We start from the raw sequence: 10,788 nt of genomic DNA on the forward strand, positions 1-10,788 counted from the left end.
GTTCTGGGAAGAGGGCAGACTTCTTGGATGTGGACACAGCAGCATCTCTGCCAGGGGGACTTGGGCTCAGACCCAGATCCTGCAGGTGGCCGCCCGGCAGGCCCGGCTCCCGGGAGGCCTCATCTCCATCCCACGGTACGCAGACTTCGGATGCCTGGGGCACAGCTGGTGCTCGGTATATATTAATTGCCTTGTTTCATTCTCATTCCCATTTACAGAGAGGTTAAAGGTCTTCCCAAGGCCATGAAGCCAGGAAGGGGTGGGTGCAGGTCCCCGGGCTCGCAGCCTCAGGCACTCTGTGCAGCACACCTCCAGCCACCAGGTCTCACCAACCTGGCGGGTTCAAGGCAGCCTTAGGGTATAACCCCAGTCCCCCAGGAAGCAAGCCAAGGCAGGAGGCACATCAGAGTTCAGGTCCGATACCAGTAGCTGGTAGGAGGCAGATGTCAGTGCCCGCACCCAGATTCGCAGCCGGATTCTGTCTGCACCCTCCATCCAGGATATGGGGAGTCTAGGGCAGAGCCCCCCCCCCAACCCAATTTCCCAACCTCGCCTCGGCCTCCCCAGATTGTGGGTGGAGACAGGGAACGGCAGTGGGCAGGCTGGGAGCCCTGCCTGAGGGTGCTCATTTCTGTAATTACCATAATTGCCTTAATCACCACTTGGGCCGGAACACTCATCTGCAGCCTTTGCGTTCAGCCCCCCTCCTCTGCACACCTCAGAGCTCCATCTGGGGGTACAGATGCACAGCCCAGGGGCGCAGCATGATCTCCCAGCCACCCCAACAGGCCCCAGCCTTCTGCAGCTTGGGCACTGGGTGCCTCCATCAGCACCCTTGCCTAGACTATTTGCTCAGTGCCTGCCTACCAATGCTGGACACAGGAAAACAAAATGAGCCAGGGAGCAAATGCCAAGTCTGCAGGTATGACACTCAGGTACAGGTGTTTGCTCTGAGTCCCACCCAGGAAGGCAGAGACATACTCGGAGGAGCTGACACAAACCCAGATACAGGCCTTTCCTTTCCCCTGATCTGGGGCGGCGGTGGGGGGTGGGGGGGGGTGGTCGGTAGGGGGGGCCGTCTGTGGGCCTCTGTTGTGTTGCCCATAATGACCGCTGCCCTTCTTGAGCTCGTGCCATGGGCCAGGAGCGTGTGGTTGCTTTCCCAACCTCCAGTGCTTTGGCTTCAGTTACAGAGAGGGAGAGTCTGAGGCTCAGAGCACAAGAGCTGAAACCCCAAAGTTCCCCTAGCTCCAGAATTGGCCTCCATGCCAGCTGCAGCCCCTCAGCCCACACGGAGGCTCCAGGGTCCCACCAGTGAGGGACAACGAGGGTCCGCACCCAGAGTCTCCACAGCAAGCAGCAGCTGAGAGCCAGGCCAAGGCAGGCAGTGGAACTGCCGCTGGCTCCTGCTAGGCCCCTGGCAGCATGAGCGATGGCAGGCTGAGCGATAAGAAACTAATAATTTATGTTTCCAGCTCCCGCGGCCCCGGCGCCAAGGGAAGGCTGGGCCACAGCCTCCTCCTCACGCTGAGCGGCCGCAATCCTTTATTGCACAAATTATTAACGACCAAAGAATGAATGACTCCGTAATCAGATCAGGACTGCCAGCACTTTTCATTTCGTTTATTTGTACAAATTCTGAAGTCAGGGTCTAGTCTGAGCTCAGAAAGCCAGCCTCACGCTGGATGGGTGCTCAGACCCCCACCTGGACAGAGCACACCCCCTCCTTCACCCTCACCCGGAACCCAAGGGGATGTGAAGACAGACGGTGCCAAGGAGGAGACAGAGAGGTGGGGTGACTGAAGTGTGCCCACTTCAACCTCATTAGGCACCGTGCCCCTGGGCCAGGGTCAGAACTCTGTCCTTCAACCTGCCTCAGGGCCATCTCCTACCTGTTCTCGGGGCCAGGGGCTAGCCCAGGGCTTGGCAGTGAGAGAAAGCGCCCCTGTTCCTGCATGACAACCTCTGCTCCCTCCCTCTCTTTATCCTTCTCCCCCAGTGTTTGCCTCATCAGACATTGCTGGCCTGGGCCATCAGTGGCCCCAGCCCTGTGCCCTGCTCCCCCTGCTTCTCCTGCCTGCCTCCCATCGTCTTCCCCCTACTCAGGCTGGTCTCTCCCCTGCCTTCCTTTTTCCTGTCCTGGTGCTGGGCTGGGCTGTCCTCCCTTGGGACTCAGAGACTCAGGCCATGAGGTTTCTGTGGCAGCACGGAGGAGTGAGCCGCCTGTGGCTCTCTCACGAGCCCACTTTTAATCCCATTGACCTCTCGTTATACTACAGCGCATAAATTCAGATTTGGAGAGCTTATGTTCCATCATAAATTGGGCTGGCAGACTTCCGATCAACAAGATAAAGCTGTCTCCTGTGAGGTGGGTGTTTTATTGGTCTTGGCTTCAGTGCTGCAGGCGCCAGAATTGGGGGGGAGGGGTGAGTCCTCTGCTCTGGAACCCTCCTGTGCTGTTCAGAGTAGCCTGGTGGTGCCCAGGGATCAGTCTTTCCTGTCGTCATGGGCAGGCACCAGGAACTGAGGCATGCCCTGGACCTGGTCTGTAACTGCCCTTAGATCCCCATCCCCAGAGCAGCAGACTGAGCAGCCACTATGATTCCCCAGGCCGGGCACTCAGGGGTCAAGACGGAGACCCGGTGTGCACCCAGGCATGCATATGTCTGTGCCCCTTCCTCCCTGGTGGACCTTCGGGAACCCAGCCAGAGCCAGAGTGGGCTTTGGGGGTTGGGGGAAGCGGGACTTGCCTGGGAATTCTGGGGGCCAAATGGCTGCGGGGGCGGGGGGGGGGGCCAGAAAGAGGGAAGTCAAGCCCCTGCCTCCAGAGATGTGGCAGCCTGGTCCGGCCCTACCTGCAGGTACAGACACAACCTGTCCAGAGTCCCCACAGGCGGACACGGGAAGGTCTTGGCAGCTACGGGCCACCCTGGGCCTGGGATCCTGCCACCCAGAACTGGGAATATTATCTGCTGGCCTTGCCCGCCCCTCTCTAGAGGTCAAGTCTTTCTTCCCAATCTCAGTCTCTGCCAATACCACCTCTCTCTGCTACTGATCCTTCCAGCCCAGCCTCTGCACCAGCCAGCCAGGATTGCTTCTAAGTGAGGTCACCCAAATCAGCATCCCCACGGGGACTTCACCTGGCCCCTCTGAACACCCTCATCTGCCCCGGGCCTCAGCAGCACAGGAGTAAATCTGTGGCGCCAGGGTATGTGCTGGTGTCCTGGGGTACAAGGGACCCTGACAGGAATGGAGTATACTCCTAGGAGGCTTCTTGGAGGAGGGGGTGCTGCTGTGAGTCTTAAAGATAAGTAGGTGGTGGCAGGGCCAACATTACCACCAGGTGAGGGAAGCACAGAACCTGGACTCCTGGTACTATTAGAGACCACAAAACATTTTACTCTTAATTTCCCTTAAAACCAGAATGAAAAAATAATACAATAACAATGAATACTGAAGAATGAATCTATCATGGGCTCTATTTATCTTTATACCAATAGAGTTATAAGTTATAATTTAAAACTTTTCAGGGGCGCCTGGGTGGTGTAGTCGGTTAAGCGTCCGACTTCAGCCAGGTCACGATCTCGCGGTCCGTGAGTTCGAGCCCCGCATCAGGCTCTGGGCTGATGGCTCGGAGCCTGGAGCCTGTTTCGGATTCTGTGTCTCCCTCTCTCTCTGCCCCTCCCCCGTTCATGCTCTGTCTCTCTCTGTCCCAAAAATAAATAAACGTTGACAAAAAAAAAAAAAAAAAAAAAAAATTTAAAACTTTTCAATGGAGGAAAGGACTCCCAAATACAAAAGGTGCTACACGGGTGGTAACGGGGCCATTGGTTAGTGATTCTAGGGAGTGGCACTCCTGGGCAGAGGAAACAACTCAGCCTCACTCAGAGACACTGGGGGGAGACAAGGAAACAGGAAGTTGGGCCCTGGGGAAGAGGCAAGGCCTGGAGGCCAGGGGTCCTGGACTATTCCCAAAGGAGCCCCTGGAGAACAAGTTGGCCAGATGCGCCCATCAGGCACTGGGTGAGTGCAGGCAGAGTCTGGGGGTATCAGAGAAACATGATCGGTGAGAGGGGCCAGGTTAGGTATTCAGCAGTGAGAGGAATCTAGAAGGGAGCATAGACGAACCTAGCTGCTTGGCTCATGGGGAGGAGTGTAGTGCCAGCTCAGTGACTGCAAGAGAGGTAGGCATGACAGCATGATGGTGGAAAAGGGACCCAGGGGACCATGGGGTGGACGCGTATGGCAGGCTATAGACTCTTGAGCGTCTGGACTGAAGATAGGCTTTCAGATTCCATAACCTGTAAAGAAGTACACATGAAAGAGAGGGGTGCCTAGAGTGGAAGCCTAACCCACTCACCCTTTCACCCATCATACACTCGTTCGCCCATCAATCCATCCCCCCACCCATCCTGTGCTTGAGGGGTGGGTGAGGCAGAAGAGGGTCCTGAAGGAAGGAATGAGAGGGGAGGCTGAGCTGAGAGGAGGGTCTCAGGGCCCATGAGTGCAGCTCATCTAATACATAGCAAGGCGTCAACTAGAAGCACCAAGAAAAGTCCCAACGTGTTGATGCCAAACAAGGTTTATGCAGAAGCTGACAAGTTTGCTGAGGGCCATGTTCCCGGCTGGAAGATGGGATGACCCAGCCCAAGTCCTGGCTCTGCCCCTCGCCGGTCATGAATCACCCCATCCTGTCTCTGAAGCCCCAGGAGCCCGGGAGCCCACACACACCTGCTGGACTCAGACACACAGTTACTCAACTGCTAACATGTGGCAAACTCAGGCTTTTGCAAGGCCACCCAGTCTGAAAGAACGGTCTATCTGTGCTGCTGGAAGGAGTCTGCAGCACGCTGACATCTGTTAGCCTCTGCACGTACACAGAGCACGAAAGGTCAGGCTCCTTTGTTCTGAGCAGGGCATGAGGACTCCACATCTGGGGATGCCCACCCTCCTCTATGCAGAGGGAAAACCCCCTCTGACCGGCCCCAGTCCTGCCAGGTGTCTCTTCCGCTCACGCTTTCCATGGGCCTCCAAGCAGCCTGGCCAGTCTACAGGTGGGAAGGCCCCCAGGACCCACCTGGGACTTTGTTAAACGCCCTGGAGAAAGTGCCAAGTTGTGGCCTTGGACAGAACCCTGGAATCGCTGCCCTTCCCCTGCCCACGGCAGGTGTGGGTCCGGCCTCCGCAGGCGGGTTCTGCTCAGTGTCTCAGCCCACACCAGGCTGTGCTCTTCGGTCCCACACACTTCTGGGGCTGCACCTGGGGCGCCGTGCAGAACTTCAAAGGGTCGGACATCACAGAGTTCCCGCTCTCATGGCAAAATGTGCAGAGCTACTCTGTTGTGAAACCGCAGACGGCAACGCGGAAGATGAAATGACCCGGTGGAGGACGTGGACAGTTGCAGTAATAAAGGAACCCTCACACCCAGACGGGCACCCACAGCGACATCATCGCACTCAGCAGGCATATCGCCAACTCAACCAAGCCTTGCAAGGAGGACTGGGCCTTGGATGGGGTCAGGCTAAGTCATCACCTCAGAAAGCCAGCCTGGGCTGCAGTTGTGAAACAGTGAAACTCACTGACCACCTCAGCATGCTACTTCTGAAAAGCCCTGATGTGACAAATCAATGATGACAAGGTGACTGTTGGTCGTCTGGGTGACCCTGATGGTGGAACTGTGCGTGAAGTACGCCCAAACAACCCACCCCTCCTCCCAGGGTAGGCAGGCACAGAGTTGCAACCCTGCTGGAGCGTGGTAGATGAGGCCGGGGCCAAGAGATTCCCCCAGACTTGGGAGTTTCGCTGTCTCTCTGAAGAAGACGATGTCTGTGGCCAAACCTTAAGAAGCTTCTGGGGATAGGAAGGTATTCAGAGTCCTGCCTGGGCAGAAGCCCAGTGGGCAGGTGCTGGGAGAAGAGGTTAGCAGGCCTGGGGCTGCCTCAGGCCAGGGAGGCCAAGCCGGGAGGGTGGAGGGGGCCACACCAGGGTGGAGCCCTGTAAAAAGCCTCAAACGCTGACACGTGGTGGGTATGTCAGAAAACAAACAAAAGTCCTGCTCGCAGGGAGCTCACAGTTAGCAGGAAGTCCAACATAAACAGTCACTTCCAGGGCCAGTCTGGGCTCGCTGTGGAGGCTGGGAGTCTCTCAGAGCTGGGCCTGGGGGCAGTACCTTCCAGCCACCCACCCTCCTAGCCCTCCACCAACTGGCCCCTTACCTCCAGCTTCTCTCTTGCTCCGGGATTTCTGTGCCGAGGGTCCCCACCTGAACGTCCTTTCTCCTTCAACTTCCACTAACAGTCCTGGCAGAGGCCCCCCTGAGCCCATTCCTCACACCCAGAGGCCTGACGGCTGCCCTGTGACTGAGGGTGGCACATCCTAGTGTCTCTATCAGGACCGTGGTAGGTTCCGAATGCTCACAGGTCTTCCCAGGCCAAAACAGGTGAGCAGGCCAAGAGTGAACATGTGAACGGCACGGCTGGGATTGACCCTCCAGGGGCTACACCCCCACAAGGAGGAGCATGGGTCCCCAAGGCCTTCATGTGGGATCTGCACTGAGCGTGAGCAGCAGGACTGTGGTCACAGGAGGAGGAAAGCACACTCACGCATAAGCACACAGCATAGACACACGTGAGCACACGGGTAGCCCTACACTCTCGGGTAAGGGTCCGCTCTTCCCTCACAATCAGCCCCTGCTGGCACACTCCCGAGACGTGGGGGTGTAACGGGACCGGAACTGAGTCTGCGTGCAGCACCACTCTGATAGCTCTGCCACTCCACTCTGGTCGTCTCCCTGACCTGACATCTGAAAGATTACGGTGCCGCAGTGGCTTGTGCCACGAGGGATAAGGACCACAACCTCATGGACACACAGCAGGACAGCAGCTGCAGCCAGGGGTCCCCTCGACCCCCTTCCCACCCCAGGCCATGTCCAGGCAGCAGACCAGGTGATGTTTGCAGGGACAGAAAGGGGTGGAACCAGCCCACGTGCCCATTCATTGGGACAGATTCTTCTGTCTCCGGGGGCCCTAGAAGACTCTATTCCTGCCCTTTGCTTGGCCCTACCTTGGGGCGAACCCATCCCCCAGCTCCTGTACTCTGGGCCCATTTACGGAGAAAGCATCAAGAGTGTGCTAGGCCTGCCTCACCGTGCTGACCAGGGCACCTGTAGCCACATTTCACCCTGACTGCTCTGCTCCGGGCCAAAGGACCCCACAGATTTTGAACCCCTATCTCATTTTCAGATGGAGAAAGTAAGGTCCTGAGAAGGGCAGAGAAGGCTGGGCCATTCAGTGGCTGGCTAGGAGGGCCCAAATCTCAGGCCACTGAAGGGTCTGCCACCTTTACCACCTGTGTCAGCCTAACTCCAGCACAACCCAGGCCCAAGAGGGGCCACAGCACGTGACAGGCTGCCTGAGGCAGGTGCTGCTCTCTGTCCCCGGTGACACCAGTGAGTGGGTGTCTTCACTCCTCCTGCAGAGGAACTTGGCTTGCAGAGCCAGTGGTAGCCGGGACTCCCATTCACGTTGCCAGACCAACAACTCCCTCTGTATGGCTTCCGAGTGTATCCAGTGCACCCTGTGGTGTGTCAAGCTCACCTGTGTCACTGTGTTTTTGCCTGGGGTCACTGTGTGTGTGTGTGTGTGTGTGTCTGCTTATGCGTGATGCAGCAGGTGAATATCATGGTATATGTTACCAATGCTCTGGCAGCGTGTGCCCTGTCGGTGCCCCGAGTCTGCGAACCCACAGGGGAATGTAGGGTTGACCCTAAGCCCTATCTCTCTACTCCTTCATATAGCATCAGTTAAGGTCGGTGAACAGGCCGGCCTTGGAAACATGTCTACTCCTGAGGCATGGCCTGCAGCCAGCTCACGGCGGGCCGAAGGCAAGGCAAGTCTTAGCAGGGCAGCCCCTCCTGTGTCTGACCTGCAGCTGGGAACCGACACCTTCCTGGAAGCTCTGACCACTCTAGCAGGGAGTGTAAAGGAGCCCTAGCTGATTCGCCACTGACCTCCGACCTCCCAGGCTAAGCCTTCCGAGTGGAACACTGCTGCCAGCCAGCAGACCCTTGCTCCAGACACGCTGTCTTGGGTATGACGGCTATATCCATCTGGTGCTCATGCTGCAGGCCTGTGTGTCTATGTATGCTTTTGCACAGGTGTCGGTGGTGTCTTTGATCTTGGATGTCAGTTAACACACATACTGTCTGTGCATGTTTGTGGTGAGGATGTCAGCCTCTGTGCTGTGTGTGCAGCTTGGGGAGCTGCTGTGCGTGCATATGGAAGCATATAGGCATGAGCTTTTGAGAATGCATGCATCTGTTGGTGGCTTTGGGCACATGTATGTGTACCCGTGGATGTGTTTCCTCACAGCTGTGTCAGCTGTGCCCACACCTGTGTGATCTGTCCCTACATGCCTTCCTGTGTCTGGCATGTCTGGGCCTGCTCTCCCACCGCGACAGTCACCCTAGATGAGCTCAGGAAGACTAAGGCTGAGGGAGCGGGTCTCCTCTGCATCTCTCTTCTTCCAACCTCGCCCATCTCTCTTCCCGGGGTTCCACATCTGGTGCTCAATAAATGATTGCTTGGTGAAGGAATGGCTCAAAAGGGGGCTTTAAGGGGAGCAGTCTGGGGATGAGGGTAGGTAGGCACTCCAGGATGGGAGGGAGGCTTCTGGCAGGAACGCCGGTTGTGGACAGGGTCAGATAGCGCCAGAGGAGGCGGTCATGGCTGGCCGAGCCCCGGGTTGGGGGCAGCAGGGTCTACGGGCTGCCCCGCGTTCCCCGGAGACGTCTCGGGTCACAGTCTGCGCTGCTCAGGCCGAGCCGCCCCGCGGGTTATTTATGACCCCCCTCCCCCTCCCTGGCGGCGGCGGCGGCGGCGGCGGTGGCGGTGGCGGCGGCCGCGGCTCCGGCCTCGGCCCAGCGGCGGAGGGCCCCCAGAGGGGGTACCGCGAGGAGCGAGGGCGCCGCGGAGGCCCGGAGGAAAGGGAGGGGGCGGGGCCTCTGCGGGTCGGAGGAGGGGCTTTGGCCGCCTAGCCCACCAGTGTTCCCCCGGGGTGCCGCCAGGCCAGAACGCGAGGCGAGGGGTGGTTCTAGAGCCAAAATTCTGTCCGTCTGACTTCTGGCTCAGTCAGAAGTGCAGAGGAGCACACGGGGCCCCAGATGCCAAACCAGGACAGAGGTGGATAGGAGGGAAGAAGTGAGCAGATCCTTGTGGAAGGAGTATGATGTCCAGGACTAAGGACGTCTGATCCCTGTGGGAAAGTGGCTCCGACCCTGTGGGCAGAGAGGTCTATTTCCCATGAAGAGGGGGAAACAGGTAGGGGTGGGGGTAGGGGTGAACTGATTAGCCAAAGCCCTGGACAGCCCCTGGAAGGGGGTCTCCTGGGAGTCAGGGAGTGGCCCTTGGAGGAGAAGGGGTTCTGCAGGGAACTTTGACCCCAGTCATGGTCGTTTCAGGAAGGCACCTTGGTCCTCCAAAGAGAGGTGGGGCAAGACAGTAGCATGGAGGTTAGGTTGGGTGAGCTAGGTTAGCCCCCATACCTTGCCAGCTGGATCCTGCTCCTGAAAGCCAAGGTTGGGGCCTTCTATGCCCCTCCTTCCCCACTGTGGGCCTGTTCAGGATGAAAGAGGCCAGGGGTGAGTGAGGGGTGGTCCTGCAGAAAGGAAGGGAGGCTCCCTCCGCAGGCTACATGGTACCTTCTCAGATCTAGAGACATACTTCACTAGGCTTCCCTCCCCAAACCTTAGTTTAAAGGTCAGGGGTTAGGAGGCCTAAGGATCCGTGAACAGGTGCAGACAAACATGAGAAGAAGTGAGTGGAGGAAACCATCTTTTGAAAGCAGTGTCAGGGCTGTGGCCAGACAAGACAGTTGGCCCCCCTCTGAGTCCTGACAGCCTCTCCACCACTGTGCCATGACCACAGATTAACATGATGGCTGCTCCGTGGGCCATGGCTCTTGGGCAGCAACAGCCTCCTGCATCTATTAGAGACAGAGGCACCACACCTGAGAGCAAGACAAGGGCCACCAAAGGTGAATGTGCATCTAGGGTCCGACGTTTTCTGGACACCCTGCCAAACGCATCTCACAGGGCTGGCGGGGGGAGGGGGGTGCTGTCTACGTGCTGGGTTTGGATCTGAGGCTACTTTCTAGCTTGTCCAAAATAACACACCGGGGAAAGACAAACCTGTCTCAGCAGCCGCTAGTGGGTTTCTGTTTCTTCTCCTAATGCTCCTGCTGCAAGCTGACATGCTGCTGTGCAGGGAGACGGGCGGGAAAAGCTACCCTCATTCCAGACCTGCTACCTCAGGACACCAAAGTGGACATGGATGTAGCGGGTTCCTCTTCCCCAGACCGGCTCCGAACAGGGAACGGAAATGTTCTCAAGTGCACAATCCCACATTCATTGGCCCCTCCTCTTCCCCACATCCCCCCGACCCTCACTCAGACAGGGCCCAGCCCACCTTCCGGCCCCACAACGTGGCTCAGATATTGTCTGTCCTGGTGTCAGACGGCCTGGATTTCAAGCAGCTGTGTGACATCAAGAGAGTTACTTGACCTCTCCGTGTCTCACCTTCCTCATCTATAAATGAAACAATGAGGAAAACTCACTGAGACGATCAAGTGAACTAAGGCACGTAAAGCGCATAGTAAGGTGGCAATAGCTGACAGAATTGTTGTTACTCACAGAGCATGAAGCCTCCCCAACACATCTGCTGAGGCCACACACCACAAACCCACAGCCTCACGCCCTGCCGATGCAGAGGAGACCACCCACGCCCGACAGTA

At 57.6% G+C, this 10,788-nt stretch overlaps 1 long non-coding RNA gene across 1 annotated transcript; it reads right to left on the reverse strand.

The window, feature by feature from the left end:
• Window positions 1-4,566: 4,566 nt before the first annotated feature.
• On the reverse strand, window positions 4,567-10,395 carry LOC123596981. The gene is made up of 2 exons (XR_006711908.1): window positions 10,187-10,395; window positions 4,567-9,612 (listed from the first exon to the last, which is right to left on the reverse strand). It is a non-coding gene; the product is annotated as an uncharacterized LOC123596981 (long non-coding RNA).
• Between the last annotated feature and the right edge of the window lie 393 nt (window positions 10,396-10,788).

This window comes from Leopardus geoffroyi, chromosome C1 (genome assembly GCF_018350155.1).
Source record: "Leopardus geoffroyi isolate Oge1 chromosome C1, O.geoffroyi_Oge1_pat1.0, whole genome shotgun sequence".
NCBI lineage: Eukaryota > Metazoa > Chordata > Mammalia > Carnivora > Felidae > Leopardus > Leopardus geoffroyi.